Here is a 19,640-nt window from a genome sequence, read left to right as displayed (position 1 = left end):
AACTCTGTGGTGTTAGATTAGAGTTGGAGTTATCATTGTGAATTCATAGTTTTGTATACAAATGCACATAGATAAGGAGATGTAGTAATCTCTCTTCTGTAGTTGTTTAACAATAAATATATTAGGTGCTTGCAAGGAGAATTTTAATTACTGAATGGAGAAATATTATGGAAATATAAAATTACAGCAATTTCTAGGGCCAATTTCATAATGGATGAAAGCGTTGGGTCGTATATCAAATCAGATGAAATCTAACCTAAGGTGAATCCACCTTTCAGTTTCTATTTTAACTTTATCAAGGCTTTGAAATCCCAGACACCTTTGGACACCTTTGCAGTAAAAGAGGAGAAAGGAGTGAAATACACAGAGTATTAGCAAAAACTTGGTTTTTCTGAAGATATTTAAATCTAATAAATTTAGGAAAAATAGATCTACCCGGAGCAATGAACTTTATTATAGTTCAGTACAGTAGAAATTTGTGACAATTGATAAATTGTTTCCCCTCTGCCTCATCATTTGGAACTTTACTATCTTTCCATAATTCATTAGAGGAGTAAATCCTTTATGGGCAGGTTGCTACCCTAATATAAGCTAATATTTAATATCTGGTATTAGGTGACGATTTTCAAGCCACCTAGAGTACATCAGTACATCAGTATACTTTTCCAGGCTGCATTAAAGTATCACTGACATTATTGGTCCATGTAAATAATAGGATAATGGGCTTAAAAACAGAATTGAATAGCTAATTGTCAAAGTCTCTCTTTTTCTACTTATTTTCCCTACTACTTATTTCTATTCTTTCTATTTTATTATGGTATGTTAATGTGTTTTTGTTTTCGCTTTAATGGTTGTCAAACACTTCTAGCTCTGAGGTCAAATAGATGTGGGTTTTAATCCCAGTATTCCCAATTTCTTGGTGTCCTAAGTCATGTTAAATTTCCTCCACTGGAATATTCAATGTGAAAAGGGAGAAATGATATTACATTCTTTCTATAATAGCTTTCAAATGAGAGCTAATATTTACTGAAATTCACTGTGTGCCAGATATTTTGATAATGATTTCCATATATATTTTCTGAAATAACCCTCAAAATAATTCTAAACTAAGTACCATTTTTATCCCCATTAAGCAGAAGAATCACATTATTAGAAACTGAGGTAACTTACTCAATGTCACATGTCTTGAAATTATCATGAAGTGTGGCTCTTACTGCTTATCAGAGTCAATAATGTATTTCCAAAATTATTAATTTATTCATGCATTCATTTACTCATTCAAAAAGAATATCATGTCAGAATCTGTGCTTGATGCCTTCTAAAAATACATGTAACTTGGTTTTGTACGAGTATTAACCTCAATAATAAAATTTATAATGATGGAAAAATAACAGTAAATTTCTATAAATGAGAATATACAAATAAAAACTATAAACACTTATCCTCGTCCTCATTCTGCAAATTTTAAATACCCCATTAAGTAAAGTCAAAGTATTTTTTGTTTCTCAGTTTCAATGAAAAGCACTACATAACCCCTTCAATAAAATAAAATAAAAAAGCAAGTTCAGGATGTGACTATATATATTTTGTTGTAATTTCTTTCATTCCTCAAAAGTCATAAATTCAATTTTAGAAATTAGGTGACTATAAAAAGAAAGTTAATAACTGTCACTGTCACAAATGGAGGGAGACCTAAATGACATTCTTTACAATTGCTGGAATGAATTCTAATACTGTATGTTCTCATGATCACCAAAAAGTTGTCATTTTACTCATGCTTTTATATATAAGGGAATATATTTTGTAATATATCCTCTGTCATTCTATTGACTATGTCACGAATTTCATGCATTTATAAATAAAATGGAGATATTACTTACACAAAGACAAGGTCAGCAGATTGTTCTATTGAGGGATACTGATCCACAAGGAAAACATATCTATCAAATACACAAAATAAGAAAATTTTAGTAATGCTTTTGTAGTATGTTCAATGAACAAATGAGGAAAACAATGAATAAAAAAAATTTATGTTTATCTTAAAGAATATTTTAACATGGATCTTTACCTTTTTACTATGAACAGATGATTAAAAAATAATATGAGTTATGGCAGAAGACAGAAATTTTAAAATGTAGACTACAGAAAAAAGAAATAGAAGGTAGAAATAGGTAAAGACAAATTCAGTAAAGAAAGAAAAAAAGAAGAAGAAAATGACAGTTAAAAACACAAGAAACAATTGTAAATATAAAGACAGATATGGGGAGAAAAATTAAAAATGAAATACATAAAGAAAGAGCTGCTTGTGTCTTCAATAAAGCTTATGATATTAGTAATTTACTCATAAAACTTCATTGAAGCTTCCAAATATAATTACTGCATATCACTTCCCTTTAAGAAACTGAATATTTCAGTAGTTCTTATACAGTTCTTCAAATATTTTTATCTAACATTTCTAAATATAATTAGAATGTGCCAACCACAACATCTGATATTTTATACATTTATATGCTATACTATACTATAGTGATAAATTGAGTGACTATGGAGTTGAGAAAATCCTAATGCCTTCTACAGTAGAAGCAATACAAAATGAATACAAAGTTTTATATTAAGCCTGCTAGGAGGCACCTAGGTGGCTCAGTTGGTTAGGCAACTGCTTTTGGCTCAGGTCATGATCCCAGAGTCCCAGTTCCCCAGGGTGTCTGCTTCTCCCTCTGACTTCCTGCCCTCACATGCTCTCTCTCTCTCTCAATAAATTAAAAACTTAAAAAAAAAAAAAAAAAGGCTCCTAGCAAGTTGCTTGGCATAGATAAGTCATAATCTAGTTTATTTTTGCCTGAGAGTGGGGTAGTAGAAGACTGCCCACAGATCACCCACAAGCCCAGGATGGTATATGGAGTTGATGTTGCTACAGCCTACTGTCAGGCTAAAAGCTTGTTACTGAGATAAAAAGGCCTAATAATCCTTGGTAGAACCAAAGCCAACACTGATGTTCCAGAGCCAACCAGAGTCCCTTCAGGTCAACTAGGATACCCTAAAACCCAAGGCAGACCTATGAACAGACCCATAATGGACCATCAGGATAATTTATTCAAAGGGTAAAAGTAGTCAGGGGCAGACAAGAGACTAAAACAAGGAAGGAAGGAAGGAAGGAAGGAAGGATTGAGAGAGAGAGTAAGAAAGAAAGGAAGGAAGGAAGGGATGGAGGGAGGGAGGAAGGAAGGAAGAAAGGAAGGAAGAAATACAAGCCATTCTAAAAAGATTTGTTCAAAAAGACAATGAAAATGGGACTGATACTTGAAACATGGGGGCTAACTGTGCTGTCCCAAGGAAAGGCTGTTATTAACAGTGTAAATGCAAATCACATTCCCTTGTAGGTAGACTGAGAAAGCTCGAAGGTGAGAGTATTGCCTACCAGGTAGCCCAGGTGCCCCTTTCATGCTCCCCACTGCCTCCTTGTCCTGTAGCCACTTAGAAAGTCTGCATTATGAGTTTTTAGACAAAAACTGAAAGTAAAAATTATGGCTTCAGGTAGCTATAACAGGAAGGAAAGAAAAAAAAAAACGCTGTTTTAAAAAAAACCTAGATACAGGGAGAGAAAATAAAAGGTTAAGTGTACAAATTAAATTACATATAATGAATGTAATATACAATATTGTATATATATCATATGTTGTATATATATAACTAAATCAAAACAACCATGTATAATTTGACCCAACTGGGAATCAAAAACTTGCTAAAAGAATTTATGTAACAAACAAATAAAAGGGGCACTGACTGGGTTTTACGCCTCTACAAAATCTGTTTTAGATTAATATCTTCTAAATGAACATCTTCTAAAATGACATAGCTTCATGGACTTAATTAAATACTGGTGCTCAAGTTATAGTTATACCTGGGTATCCCATTAAGTTTTTATTTATTTATTTATTTTCAAAGATTTTATTTATTTATTTGACAGAGAAAGAGACAACAAGAGAGGGAACACAAGTGGTGGTGGGAGTAGGAGAAGGAGAAGCAGGCTTCCCACTGAGCAGGGAGCCCAACGCAGGGCTCTATCCCAGGACGCTGGCATCATGACCTGAGCCCAAGGCAGATGCTTAACGACTGAGCCACCCAGGTGCCCCCTTCCCATTAAACTTAAACATGGTACTTCCTATAATCTTAGGAAAGTAACTAAACATAACATAGAGAAAAAGATAGAGATTATTCACTTACCTGTAGCCTAGCCTAAATTTCCCACTATTATGTGTCCATTGCCCTAAAATACCCCATAGTTGCCAAAGACACTCAAACACACTAAGTAATAAATTGAAATTAATTTAAAATTTTGACATTTACAAACTGGCTTGATAAAATGGGCCCTGATGTATCTCTACTTAAAATGTGAATATGTTCCAATTCAATTTAAAATAGGGTCTTCAAGTATTGAAACTTATCATATAAGTTTATATAAAGTGGTTATGTCCACTGCTGCCCCATTTGGCACCAATTTTGCCTGTTCTTAAACATGGAGGGAATACATTGCACCTCATAGCGGATTACTACAATCTTAATAATGTGGTCCACTAAGTCAAATATGCCCAATATCCAACGTTATTAAATTACTTATTCCATTCAAATGATAACTGTTAAATATTTTGCACTTATAAGATCTGGCTAATATATCGTTTTCAGTATCTGTTTCAATGTCTTAGTTTGCCTTTACCCTCAAAACATCATCACACATCTTTTTTAAGCTATCTGGGGGGGCGGTACATAAACAGCTTTGCCATTACACACAATCTTTATAGACAAAATATTAACTGCATCTTCCTTTTTCTAGGAGTACAGGTGTATGACATTAAATTGATGACATCTTCCTCCAAAATTTGACACATTCATTAAGGACATACAAGTCAAATATGGAATAGTCCTTTTTGGGTTCTGGTGGGAACATATTCCTCATTTACAAATTTTACTTAATCTCACTGATTATGCTATTTATAAATGTCTACCTTAAATGGGGAACTTTCAACAAAAGGCTGCAGAATATGTAAAAATTAAAGTCAACAGACACTCCTCTTAGTGTCCTCAGAGACTCTTCACTGTAGAGGTTTTTACAACCTCCTCTTATGCATCCTGGAGTCTCTGGACATACTATAATGGCCAAAAGTTGCCTAAGGGCTTCTGATGCAAAATATTGCCTCTCTCAACCCTATAGTATATACAATTAAAGTAAAAGTTGCTGACTTGATACAAGACTTTCTTGGAAACAGAGGCTGTCACAGACCCTTAGCCTATGACTCTCCATACCCATCCACCCACTATACCTTGGATCTTAGAAGCGATACCCCACAAGCTAAGCATGGCTACGTAGATGTCTTTAACACAGAATGGAGCTAAACCTAAGCCCTCTGGCATACTCCACCTGCAGGAGGAGGTAGCCTTGTGTCCTCAGTCTAATGCTATGGTGCTAGAGAAGATCACCCCTCCTCAGAATCTTTGGCTTCTGAAGGGCCCCTTAAGACTGAGTTAGAAGCAATGGGAGTTCATAGCCTATACTGTAGACAATGACACCATCATTAACACTGGAACTCAATAGAATTTTGCTGCTTTTTATCCCTTAGCCATGATGTCTCTGGTAAAGGATGAAACCCAAGGGTCAATACAACTGGCCAAACTTCAGGGAGTGATCTTAGGTGGGATGCTCAAGCCAACAAACAATTGCATTTTCACATTTATCCTAAACTACTGTTCCATTACCTAAGAGTTTTTGCCTTCAGAGCAAAGAACTCAGGAATCTCTTGCCTTATAGATAATGTAAGTCTCCTCAAACATATCCTTTTTATTTTTTATTTTTTTATTATTTTTAGTACATCATTAGTTTTTGATGTAGCGTTCAATAAACATCTCCTTCTTAAACACCAATCAAATGCACCCCTAAATGGATCTGTATCTTGCCCAGGCATCACGCATTAATATCTCTTAATTTAAGACCCCTTGATGAACTTACACCTCACACCAATTTTAAAAAATATTCCAATAGATCTTTCCTACCTAGATTTAAAAAGAACACATCTCTCCTCTATGTAATATGAAAACTCACTATATATTAGGCCTTTTAATAATGTCTATTCTTATTTTTATAAATTTGTCATCTTGCCTATAACCCGTAAGAGATGAAGTCCAGATCAAAGTACATAGTCTCCTGGGACCCTTTAACCACAGAAGGCCCCATAGGCTAGGTGGCTGTTATGGGATCCTAAACTTTTACTACCCCAAAATTCTCCCTCAGTATTTGGTTATAGAAGGTGAATAATTAATCTAGGCTCTCCCTCTAGTCCCCCTCAGGAAATTAAAATTAGTACTATAGGGCTATTTCCACAGATAGTGTAGGTTACCAAAAGGGGAGATAGAAAACTCAGTAAATAAAAATCATATTCAGAGATAATAAAATCAATGCTATATCCCATGATAATGAAAGCAGACAGTGCCTCCTTGGTAATACTACATGATGAAGGAATACCAAAAGCAAACTGCAAAAGCCTGACAAGTGCAACTGCACACCACTCTACTGTCTGCTGGTCTTATGACTATTGGTCTGGATGTTTTCATTGGTTTGCAATACAGAAGACCAAACCTTCCAAATATGCTGTAGTTCCAACCAAACATGGCAAATGCTGAGACCCTTATGCCACTTAATTTGGCCAATATAAGCCCTATAATCCAAAGACCTCTCTGGCTTGCCCATCACCAACCAAACTAACACATCAAGGAAAGGGTTCATACTATTGGCCAAATTAGTGGGCCTGCCTGTAGGTGAATAATTCTGGGGCTCCAACCTCAGCTACATAATACCACAGAGTTAGAAAAAGAAGACCCACACTTATTTAGTACTTATTTAGAAAAGGTACTTCAGTCCCATGTCCCAGATGACATCACTCAGCTCAGGACCTCACTGCTGGAGATGACATCACATCAGATGACAACACTCTAGCCTAAGACTTTAAGATCTACCACCAGAAATGACTTTCCCCTCTGTGTCAAAGAAGCCTCCAAAACAGACATTAAAACCTTTAACACTGACAGTCTACTTCTCCTAAGATGCTGGAAAACTGGACAGAAGATAGTTATTGCTTCCTTCAATGTTAGGGATTCTATCATGCTTCTTGAGCTTGTTGTTCTGCTCATATCGTGTTATACCACTTGCTTTCAACAAAATGTACACCCCTAGACCCCCATTCTTAAATAGACGTCTGGTAGAGGTTACTGCTATCTGTGCTATACTAAAAATTGACAGTATCGCTTTCTCCAGAAGGGATCTGACTGTTCTGTCATGCCCCTAGGGAGAGGACCAACCGTCAGTGCCTTCTCCTACTCACCCTCCTCTACCTTTCTACCACAATCTCCTATTCAGTGTCTCAACCATGGACAAAACAACCACCCCTTCCCCTTGATTACACACAAATACCATGAAACTTGCTAAATATGTCTTACTAAACCATTAGTTTATACCCTCTAACAACATAACTGCAACTGTCACACTGACTCAAAAAATACATCAAGATATTATTAACAATATTTTGTCAAAAGATAGGTGATTGATAAATAGATAGATAGATGGACTTACAGATATAGATATGATACTTTTAACACACTTTACAACTCCATCAAGATACTGTTAGAAATCCTCAAAATTTCAGATCTGTTTAATGGCTAATGTCATAGAAATGAGAAATGTAGTTATGGGCTAGCCTTGAAGGACTCCTTATAATTCTATTTATGTTTCTCCTTTTTACTCTCATAATAAAATGTTATTTTTATTGTTTAGGTCTACTAATACCCCAAATTAGTCTGAAAGTCTTCTTTATTCTTTAGGATACTCAAATATCTCAAATAATCAAGCTCAAAACAGATGTCAAGATGTCAAGCAGCCAATTATAATATAATTTTAAAAACAGCATCTTGACACAGTTTTCAGGCCCTGGCTAAAAGCCAATAATTTGCCTTTCCTGAGAGCTGATTAAATCCACAGGCTCAACCACTTCCCTTTTGAGATTCTCACACTCTGAGCTAGTATACACCTATCAGGGGCGCCTGGGTGGCTCAGTGGGTTAAAGCCTCTGCCTTCAGCTCAGGTCATGATCTCAGGGCCCTGGAATCCAGCCCTGCATTGGGCTCTCTGCTCAGTGGGGAGCCTGCTTCCCCCTCTATCTCTGCCTGCTGCTCTGCCTGCTTGTGATCTCTGTCTGTCAAATAAATAAATAAAATCTTGAAAAAACCAAAAACTACTATACACCTATCATTAACTGTCTCAGGCCAGGTACCAGAAAATGACCAACAGCCTTTATGCCCTAGAGCAAACTTAAAATGTTCAAATTAGCCAATCTTAAACCTGCTAACCCTAATCTACCATTTCTTTCTGCAGAAATACAATGAAGGTGCTTGCCCACTTTTCCCCCATCTCTCACTTTGCCTTATGACTGACCTAGGTGTTTTCCCTGAGTGGTCCTGCATGATGTGCTGTGTTCTCAAGGAGAACTGTGAGTATAACAAAATTATAAAAGTCTTTCCAGTTTCTCACTTGATCTGTGTCTGGCCTCACAATACCTTAATCAAGGCAATATGGTTAAAACACAACCAGATTAGACAAGATTGAGGGGCACTAAATTCAGAGTAGATTAAGGAGATGGATAAGAAGCTTGTTTGACTGCTGCTATCGTCATTCAACCAACATTTCTTGCATAATTTCTATTAGGCACTGTTGTAAACACTGGGTACAAACCAGCTAAGCTAACAGACCAAAATCTATCTCTTTATTAAAGGCCATATTCTAGTTGAAGAAGACCCTATATATACAATAAAGATAGAAAAACAAAGCTAAATTATTTTTAAACAGCATGTTCAGAAACAGTTTTGGAGAATAGATGACATTTGAACAAAGAAATAAAGGAGGCAATTAAGTTAGACATATATGAAAATTTGGAGGAAAGTTGAAATGTGAAAGAAGAATCACTGTAAAATCCCTAATAGTAGAGCACGGCAGGAGAGTATGAGTGGTCACAAGGCCACAGATGCAGTATAAATGAGTGGTATGACTGCCAAAAGATCCAGGTCTCCAGGAAGTGGTAATGACCTTATCCTTTACAAGGATCATTTTCCTTTCTGTAAAATAAAATAACACAAGCCAGGCACAATATTTGGGAGGCCATGTGTAAAGATTCTGGTACAGATTTTCCTTGTGACAGTCAACATTGCTTTACATTGTCTTAAATGGTCTTGAGCCTGATGAAATTAAGATAGAAAGAGGATCTAGTATTTGCAGCAGCAAAGATAATAGCTTTTCCTCTACCCAAGGATTTATACAGAAAAAAACCAAGATGCTTCCTGTAGCCATATATAACTCTCCAGGACTCTCACTTTGAATACCTTCTTCCTGAGACTTAAAAGAACAGTGGTGTCTCCTTTCTTCCCGTCTTCTTATTCTCTCTGGCTTTTCTGTCTTCCTCTTCTTGCCCTCCTCTTCCTCCCCTTAATCATCACTTTTGGGGAGTAAAAAACTTGACTTAATGCCAGAAAAACAAATAAAAAACGGTAACCATAAAGAAAATATCTGTCAAATACACACAAAAGGGGAACAAGAGGGGAAATGAAGCATATCACTACAAAAAAAATTTAATAAAACACAAAGGAAAGTAATAAAGAGGAAAGGAGGGACAAAAGGTACAAGATAAACAGAAAGCAATCAACAAAATGGCAATAAGAAGCCCTTCCATCCTCATAACTACCTTAAATGTGAATGGATTAAGCTTCCCAATTCAAAGACATAGATTTAATAGATTAAAAAACAGGATCCAACTCTAATGTAAATTATTAAATGTAATATAATATAAATGGATTAAACTCCCCAATTAAAAGACATAGATAGAATTAAAAAAAAAAAAAGCCTCCAATTATATGCTGTCTGCAAGAAACTCACTTTGGATTTATGGACACCATTTTAGTTAGCCTGGGCCACCATAACAAAATACAATAAACTGGGTGGCTTTAACAATAAACATTTATATCTCACAATTCTGAAGGCTGGGGAGCCCAAGACCAAAGCACCACAGATTCTGTTCCTGGTGAGAATTTTCTTGCCCAGCCAGCCAACTTCTTTCTTGCTATGTCCTCAAGTGGCCTTTCCAAGCTGCTTGTGAAAAAAGAGAAAGAGAGACAGAGAATAGATACAGAAAGAGAAAGCAAGTGCTCTGATATCTACTGTTGAGGGATTAATCCCATCATCAAAGTTCCACTTCCATTACCTCATCTAAACACAATTACTTTCCAAAGGCCACATTACCACATACCTTCATATAGCGAGTTAGGGTTTCAACGTATGAATTTGGGGTTAGGGAAGTGGGAATAGTCAATCCCTAGAAGACTCACAAAAGCTGAAAGTGAAAGGATGGGAAAAAGTATTCCATGTAAATGATAACCAAAAAAGATCAGTGGTGGCTATACTAATATCAATCAAAATAGATTTTAAGTCAGACTGTTAACAAAAGACAAAAAAAGATATTAAGGAAAGTATTATACATACTCCCTCACATAAAAATTAACATCTATTAACATTTTTTATCTTAAATTTAAGAAATTACAGAGGATATGATTTTCAATTTACTTCAAATATTACATTTTAAATTAAATCAGTGCCATCACTGTTTTAAATGAATCCAATGGAATCTGTATATCATAACAATCTGATACTATTATCCATTTGGAAATAGTGCATGGACAGGATCTTCTTAAACACTGGATATTTAACAATATTCCTTTTCTCCTTGAGCTTGTCCTTTCATTCTAATAACCCAAGAAACTTTATGATAATATAACTTTTTTCCCTTGAAAATCCTTATTAATCATTTTGTTATTTTTATCCATACAAAATAGGTATATATACACCAAAATTCAAAACTTTTTTTAAATAAAATTAATTTTCTGAAAACCATTAGCTGCTATGAAGGACACACCTTGGAATTTTTCACAGAATTAATACATAATTAAAAGAACAAAGTAAACAAAAAGAAAATAAGATTTATTGGTGATATAATTTTAATATAAGTAAAAAATAACAGTCATACTGTATTAGTTAATACTATTTCCTACATTGCACATACAAAAATTTTAATAACTGCAAAAAATAATTTCAACCCTAGAGGTTGAAGTTTTTACTGCAGAGGTTGAACTTGCTCTAGGTAAGTTAAATACAATGATTAAACAAAATAAGAATCCCAATCTTTTTAAACTGGCTGAAGAAAATTGCAAAAGAGGAATTTTGCATTTGAGATACAGAGCATGATATAGTTAAGTGTTTTGGGGAGCATTGCTTCAATGTGATTAATCAGCTAATCAAAACCAGTTTTGTTTCAGATTCCTTATTAGCTCAAGATAGGTTTTTCCACATACCATCTGGATGAAGTATCCAGGGTCCAGAGAGAAAGTTTCCTTTCTTTGAAAAATTGTTTGTCTTCAATGCCTCTTTTTGAAACAAAGCTGGAAAAATTTGTATAATCCTTTATACTACATTTTCACTTGACAAACCGAAGACTTTACTGTTCAGTTCCCCTGGCTGGAATATCTGAAGGAATCCATGATTCTTAATTAATAAGCTACTAAGATTTATTATCTACACAGAGAAGTGGAATTGTCAGCAACTAATATAAATAGCTCAAAAACATTCTTAGAAAATGTAATGTCATATGACCTTGATTTTAGGAGGATACATTTAATGCTCTGATAAAATTATGCATATATCAAACAGCTCTATATTCATCAATAATTCTTGATTTCCAAACATTTCTGTATCAGAATAAGTTAATATGCCCCAAAAAGGGAGGAGGAGGGAGAAACCCCAGGAATCAAACTAAGCCAATTAAGTTAAAATTCTCTTGGATTGGTGTAATGGGTAGAAGAATGAACTGAACCTTGGCTATAGGCAAAAGTAGAATGAAAAGAGAAGGAAAAGGGAAGAGGAGAGGAGGGGAGGGGAGGGAAGAATGAGGAAGGAGAAAAAGAAGGTAGGGTGGGCCAGCACAATGGAATGGACTGAATGTTTGTGTCCTCCCCCAAATTTGTATATTGAAATCCTAACCCCCAATGTGATGATATTAGCCAGTGCAACTTTGGGAGGTAATTAGGTGATGAGGGTAGAGCCCTCATGAATGGGATAAGTGCTTTTATAAAAGGGAGTTCAGAAAGTTCTCTCATCTTCTTCATGCCTTGTGAAGATACAGTAGAAAGACAGCCATCTATGAACCAGGAGGCAGGCTGTCACCAGACACTGGCACCTTAATTTTAAATTTCCCAGCCCGTAAAAACTATAAGAAATAGATGTTTGTTAAGCCTTGCAGCCTATGGTATTCTGTTATAGGAGCCCAAATTAAGATAAAGGAAGAAAGGAAAAGAAGGACCATTTCTACAAGTTGTTTGTACTGACAGTCTTTAGTCACAGCCTGCATTTCTCTTGGAAATACAGTATAATTTATTTCTAAAGATTCCTGATCATATATGTGAATTTGCTATACTCTTCTACTGGGGCAGAAGTTATGCTCTCTTTTATTCATAAACTCTTTATCTGCCTCTAGGGGCAGAATTACAGTCTAAGGTATACAGGAAATATGAATACACAGACATCAAGAGAACATAATATGTCATAGTATCTATTGATCATTATTAAGGACTGAAGATATTCTAATTTAATAGTCCTTTACACACCAGACACAAAAATGATTAAGATAATTTTTGCCTATAACTTACAAATTGGTTCCTTGAGAATGGTATCATAATTTAGTCTCTTCATTTTCAATATAAGTACCAGGGAAAGTTGACATATTTTTAAGTTAGCTTTATTACATAAAATAATTCATACTGAGAACCCGTATTGTCATATTTATTTATTTTAATTAACTGTCAAAGAACACTTACATATGTCAGGTATTTTTAAAGAACTTTCCAAATATGTCTACCCCTTTGTGCCTCAGTGCCCTCCTTCATATAATAGAAATGATATTAGAACTTATCTCATTGTGTTAAATGACTTAAAAGTTAATAAATGTGATATAAAAGAAGCATTTCCAATTACAAATACCTTTACATGTTTCAGGTATTTGTTCAACTTGACCTTTAAATTGTGGAAAAAATTATAATTTTGTTACATAAAGGCCAATATAATTTTTTCTCTGTGACACTGCAGTGATATATTATAATTATTTAACCAGCATACTATTAAGTTATCATTTTCTTTGCTATCTGTGTATTTATTTATGCTCTTCCACACAATCTTATTTTGTATATTACCAAATATACAACTGTCATATAAAGATCTAAAATTAGGAGTCTGGTGCAAAATTAGGATTCTGGACAAAGGTTTTGTCCATTGTTAACTTTTATAACTCTCAATCTTAATGGATCTAATTCATAAACAACATGGACTCTGAGGAATTATGCTTAACAAGTATTTTATAATTTGATCTCAATAGTATACACATTTTTAGTATATTCATATAGAGGGCTTTGTTTACCACATGATGATTATAGTAGGTAAAAATATACAGGTAAGTATATTTAGTGGTCAATGGGACAATATACATTCTGTGGAGGATACTTGAGAAGATTTATTTATGTTTAACAAAAAATAGATTTCCATATCATTACAAATGTGTTCTTATTTTTCTTCTCTTTGATTCATTTCAAATCCTTTCACAGACTCCTTTTATTTTAGATATTCATTCAGTGGGTAAGTTAGTGTGAAGCTGGAACTAGTAAATCAATAGAATGGTGAAATGCCTTTCATATTCTTGATTTACTTTCTCATCTTGTTCTTACCAGGGAGGGTGTCAGAGGTCTGTTTTTATGGAAAAAGAGAGCTATTATATTGCCATCTTAATTCTTACTTACCCTGCTCAAAGGATTTAAGTTCATGGTTGACTAATGTATCTTAAGGCAACAGTAAATTACACTTTTCTGTTTTTTAAGATCAACTCAGATGTTTAGAATTTCTTGACGTCTCAGAGAGAATACATCTCTAATTATATGGTATGTGGAGTAAAGAATGGAGGAAAGGAAATCACTTATAAACTATGCAATCAGAGCTTCCTAATATTTAGTCTTGGTGTTATATTTCCTAAATGTTCCACAATGCATATTTCTGAATATTTACTCTGTGTCAGGTACTATCCTAGCCACTCAGGGAAACCTTCAAAAAATGTTTTATTGGAGCTTATATATTAGTAAAGAAAGACAGACAGTTATCAAATAAACAAAATGTAAAGTATTACTAGGTCACTGGGGTCCTCCAAAAACGCAGAAACTAAGATAGAGCTAGAAGCTTAACCAGTATCTCTGTGACATAAAGCAAGTAGGATAGCACAGTTGAACAGAGAAACTTTCAGACACAATGCTAATCTGATCCCAGTAATACTGAAAAAGGCAAAAATCAAGACCGAACTGGGAGAATTTCAATATCACTAATTAGAAATATGTAAATCAAATCCTCATTGAGATATCACTTTGCATCAGTCAGAATGGCTCATATCAAATAGACAAAAAATAACAACTGTTAGAGAGGAAGTAGAAAAAAGGCAACCCTTACAAATCATTAGTGGGAATGTAAAATCACTGTGGAATAGAGTAATGAAGATTCAAAAAAAATTTAAAAATAGAAATACAATATGATCCAGTAATTTCACTTCTGGGTATTTACCCAAAGAAAATTAGTTTATAGCAGAAATATCTGTACTAGACAAGATTTGGAAGCAACCTAAGTATCCACTGATAGATGACTGGATAAAGAAGATGTGGTATGAACAAAGAAATTGAGTCAGTAGTCAAAAAACTCCCAACAAACAAAAATCCAGGACCAGATGGCTTCATAGGTAAATTCTACCAAATATTTAAGGAAAAGTTAATACCTATTTTTCTCAAATTCCAAAAAACAGAAAAGGAAGGAAAATTTCCAAAATTCATTCCATGAGACCAGCATTATCCTGATACCAAAGCCAGATAAAAATACCACAGAAAAATAACTACAGGCCAATATCTCTGATGAACATAGATGCAAAAACTGCATCAATATATTTACCCAACAATATATTTAAAAAATCATTCACCACAATCAAGTGGGATTTATTCCAGGGTTGCAAGGGTGGACCAATATTTACAAATCAATCAACATGATAACGTGCATCAGTAAAAGAAAGGAAAGAACCATATGATCATTTCAATGGACACAAAAAAAGCACTTAAAAAGTACAACATCCATTCATGATAAAAACTCTCAACAAAATAGGTTTAGAGGGAACATACCCAACATAATAAGGTCATAAATGAAAAACCCACAGCTACATGATCCTTAATGTGGAAAAACGGAGCTTTTCCTCTAACATCAGGAATAAGACAAGGATGTCTACTCTCACTGTTTTTATCAATATAGTACTAGAAGTCCTAGCTACAGCAATCAGACAACAGAAAGAAATAAAAGGCAACCAAATCAGTAAAGAAGAAGTAAATCTTTCACTATTTTCAGAAGACATGATACTACACATTGTAAACCCAAAAGAATCCACCCCAAAACTGACAGAACTAATAAATGAATTCAGTAAAATTACAAGATACAAAATCAACATAAAGAAATCTGTTGCATTTCTATACACAAATAATGAAGCAGCAGAAAGAGAAATTAAGAAAACAGTCCCATTTACAAGTGTACCAAAAATAATAACCTACCTAGGAAAAAACTTAACCGAGGAGGCGGAAGACATATACTCTGAAAACTATAAAACACTGATGAAAGAAAGTGAAGACAACATAAGAAATGGGAAAAAACGCCATGCTTATGGATTGTGAGAACAAATATTGTTAAAATGTCTATACTATCCAAAGCAACATACACATTTAATGGAATCCCTACCAAAACATAAAATACCAACAGCATCTTTCATAGAACTAGAACCAGCAACCCTAAAATTTGTATGGAACCACAAAAGACCCCAAATATCCAAAGAATTCTTGAAAAAGAAATGCAAAGCTGGAAGCATTACAATTCTGAACTTCAGGTTATATTATAGAGCTGTGGTAATCAAAACAATATGGTACTGGCACAATTTAGATACATACATCAAAAGAACAGACAGAAAGCCCAGAATAAAGCTACAAATATATGCTCAATTAATATGCAAGAGAGCAGATAATAATATACAATGGAAAAAAGACAGTCTCTTCAATAAATGGTGTTTGGAAAATTGGACAGCCATGCGCAAAAGAATGAAACTTGACTACCTTCTTTCACCACACAAAATATAAATTCAAAATGGATTAAAGACTCTACATGTGAGACCTGAGAGCAAAAAATCCTAGAAGAGAACATATGTAGTAACTTCTATGATTACAGCCATAGCAACTTTTTTTTTTTTTTTAAGGTAAGTCTCCTGAGGTAAGGGAAACAAGAGCAAAAGTAAACTACAGTGAAGGACATGAACAACAAAACTAAAAGTCAACCTACAGAATGAGAGAAGATATATGCAAATGACATATCAAGAACTGACACAACTCACAACAAGTACCCTATAGTTAACAGTCTTATGGTTTGCTTCCCTCATTTTTTCCCCCATCCCCATGTTCATCTGTTTTGTTTCTTAAATTCCACAAATGACTGAAATCATATGGTATTTGTCTTTCTCTGATTGATGTATTTTGCATAGCATAATACACTCTAGCTCCATCTACTTCACTGTAAATGGCAAGATTTCATTCTTTTTGATGGCTGAGTAATATTCCACTGTATATATATTCATATATATATGTTGAGTTTGGTAAGTTCTTCATAGATTTTGGATACTATCTCTTTATTAATTATGTCATTTGCATGAGCACTGGGTATTATATGTAAGTGATGAATTACTAAATTCTACTCCTGAAACCAATATTACCCTATGTGTTAACTAATTAGAATTTAAATAAAAATCTGAAACAAAAGAAAAAACTGATACAACTCAGGGCACCTGGTTGCTCAGTTGATTAAGCTTCTGATTCTTGATTTAGGCTCAGGTATTGATCTCAGGGTCATAGGATCAAGCCTCTCATTGGGCTCCATGCTGAGCATAGAGTCTACTTGGCCCTCTCTCTATGCTCTTTCTCTCTCTCTCTCAAATAAAAAAATAAATAAAATATTAAAAAAAAAAAAAAGAACTGACACAACTTAGCAGCTAAAGAACAAATCATGCAATTAAAAAATGGGCAGAAGACATTTCTGCAAAGAAGACATCCAGATGGGGGCAGCTAGGTGGCTCAGTGGGTTAAGCCTCTGCCTTCAGCTCAGGTCATGATCTCAGGGTCCTGGGATCAAGCCCTGCATCAGGCTCTCTGCTCGGTGGGGAGCCTGCTCCCCCCGCCACCTCTCTCTGCCTGCCTCTCTGCCTACTTGTGATCTCTGTCAAATAAATAAATAAAATCTTAAAAAAAAAAAAAAAAAAAGAAGACAGCCAGATGGCCAACAGATCCATGAAAAGATGCTCAACATCCCTCATCATCAGGGAAATGCAAATCAAACTATGAGATGTCAGTCAGAATGGCTAAAAATAACACAAGAAACAACAGGTGTTGGCAAGGATGTGAAGAAAGGGGAACTTTCTTACACTGTTGGTAGGAATGCAAAGTAGTAAAGCTATTCTAGAAAATAGTATGGAGGTTCCCAAAAAGTTTAAAATAGAACTATTCTATGATCTAGCAATCACACTACTGGGTATTTACCCAATGATTACAAAAGCACTAATCCAAAGGGATACATGCACTCCTATGTTTATAGCAGCATTATTCATAAGAGCTAAATTCTGGAAGGAACCCAAGTGTCCATCAATTGATGAATGGATAAAGAAGTGGTATATATACACAATGGAATATTATTCACCCATAAAAAGGAAAGGAATCTTGCCATTTGCAACAACATGGATGGAGCTGAAGAGTATATTGCTAAATGAAGTAAGTCAGAAAAAGACAATACCATATGATTTCACTCATATATGCAATTTAAGAAAGAAATGAGCAAAGGAAAAAATAGAGAGAAAGAGGCAAACAAGAAATAAACTCTTAAGTATAGAGAACAAACTCATGGTTACCAGAGGGGAGGTTGGTGGGGGATGGTTTAAATAGGTAATGTGGATTAAGGAATATACCTATTGTGATGAGCACTGGATAATATACAGGATTGTTGAATCACTACATTGCAAACCTGAAACCAATATAACACTGTATGTTAACTGGAACTGAAATAAAACTTAAAAAAAATATATATGTACACACACACACACACACTGGAATATTACTTAGCCATAAAAGAGGATGAAATCTTGCCATTTGTGATAACATAGATGAAGCTAGAATGGGATTACGCTAAATAAAATAAGTCAGAGAAAAACAAATACCATATAATTTCACTTATATGTAGAGTCTAAAAAACGAAAGAAGTAAACAAATGGACAAAGAAGCAAAAAAACATAATCTTAAATACAGAGAACAACTGGTGGTTAACCAGAGGGGAGATGAGGGATGGACTAAATAAAGGGGATTAAGAGATACAAACTTCCATTTACAAAATCAGCAAGTAGAGATAAAGTACAGCATGTGAATATAGTCAATAATACTGTTTAACTCTGTATGGTGGCAGATGGTGACTATACTTGTGGTGAGCACCGAGTAATGCACAGAACTGCCAAATCAACATGTTGTACACCTGAAACTAATGTAACATTATATGTCAATTATGCTTCAATAAAAAAAGCTAATGGAGCCTCAGTAAAACAAAACAAAATAAACAAGCAAAACAACAATATATAATACAATACTACACAGCCATCAAAAAATAGAAATTTTGCAATTTGCAATGATGGCATGGAACTAGAGGGTATTATGCTAAGTGAAAAGGTCAATCAGAGAAAGACAATTATCATATGAGTTCTCTGATATGAGGAATTTGAGAGGCAGGGTAGAGGAGGATCGTAGCGGGAAGGGAGGGAAAAATGAAACAAGATGGGATCGGGAGGGAGACAAACCATAAGAGACTCTTAATCTTAGGAAACAAACTAAGGGCTGCTGGAAGGAGTGGGGAGAAGGTTAGGGTGGCTGGGTGATGGACACTGGGGAGAGTATGTGCTATCATGAGTGCTATGAAATGTGTAAGACTGATGATTCACAGACACCTAAGACAAATAATACATACTACGTTAATAAAAAAATAAAAACATAAAAACATAAATATGAAAACTAAAAAAAGTCACAATACAAAAAACAAAAAATGAAGTTTTGAAATAATTCAGAAAAGACAGTATTTTTAATAAATGGAGTTGTGTCACATGAATAGTCATAATAGCACAAATTAAAATGAGTATGTTCTCCTATCACCACACTATAGGATTTATGCAGTTTGATTAGAAGACTAAAATTACAAATATTGACACCATTCAGGGTCTTAAAAAAAAAAAGCACAAATACCTTTGTTTTGATCTTGGTTTGTGACTTCTCTGTTGCCCTCTATGATTTTTGGAGGAAATCTGAGATACCAGAAAGTAGGTGACATATCCAAAATGCATAAACATAGAAGACTGGGACACAATTTTTAA

Source organism: Enhydra lutris, unplaced genomic scaffold (assembly GCF_002288905.1).
Source record: "Enhydra lutris kenyoni isolate GAN:26980312 unplaced genomic scaffold, ASM228890v2 scaffoldscaffold4, whole genome shotgun sequence".
NCBI lineage: Eukaryota > Metazoa > Chordata > Mammalia > Carnivora > Mustelidae > Enhydra > Enhydra lutris.
The sequence above is the reverse complement of the archived record's forward strand: the minus strand, read 5'-3'. Positions refer to the sequence as shown.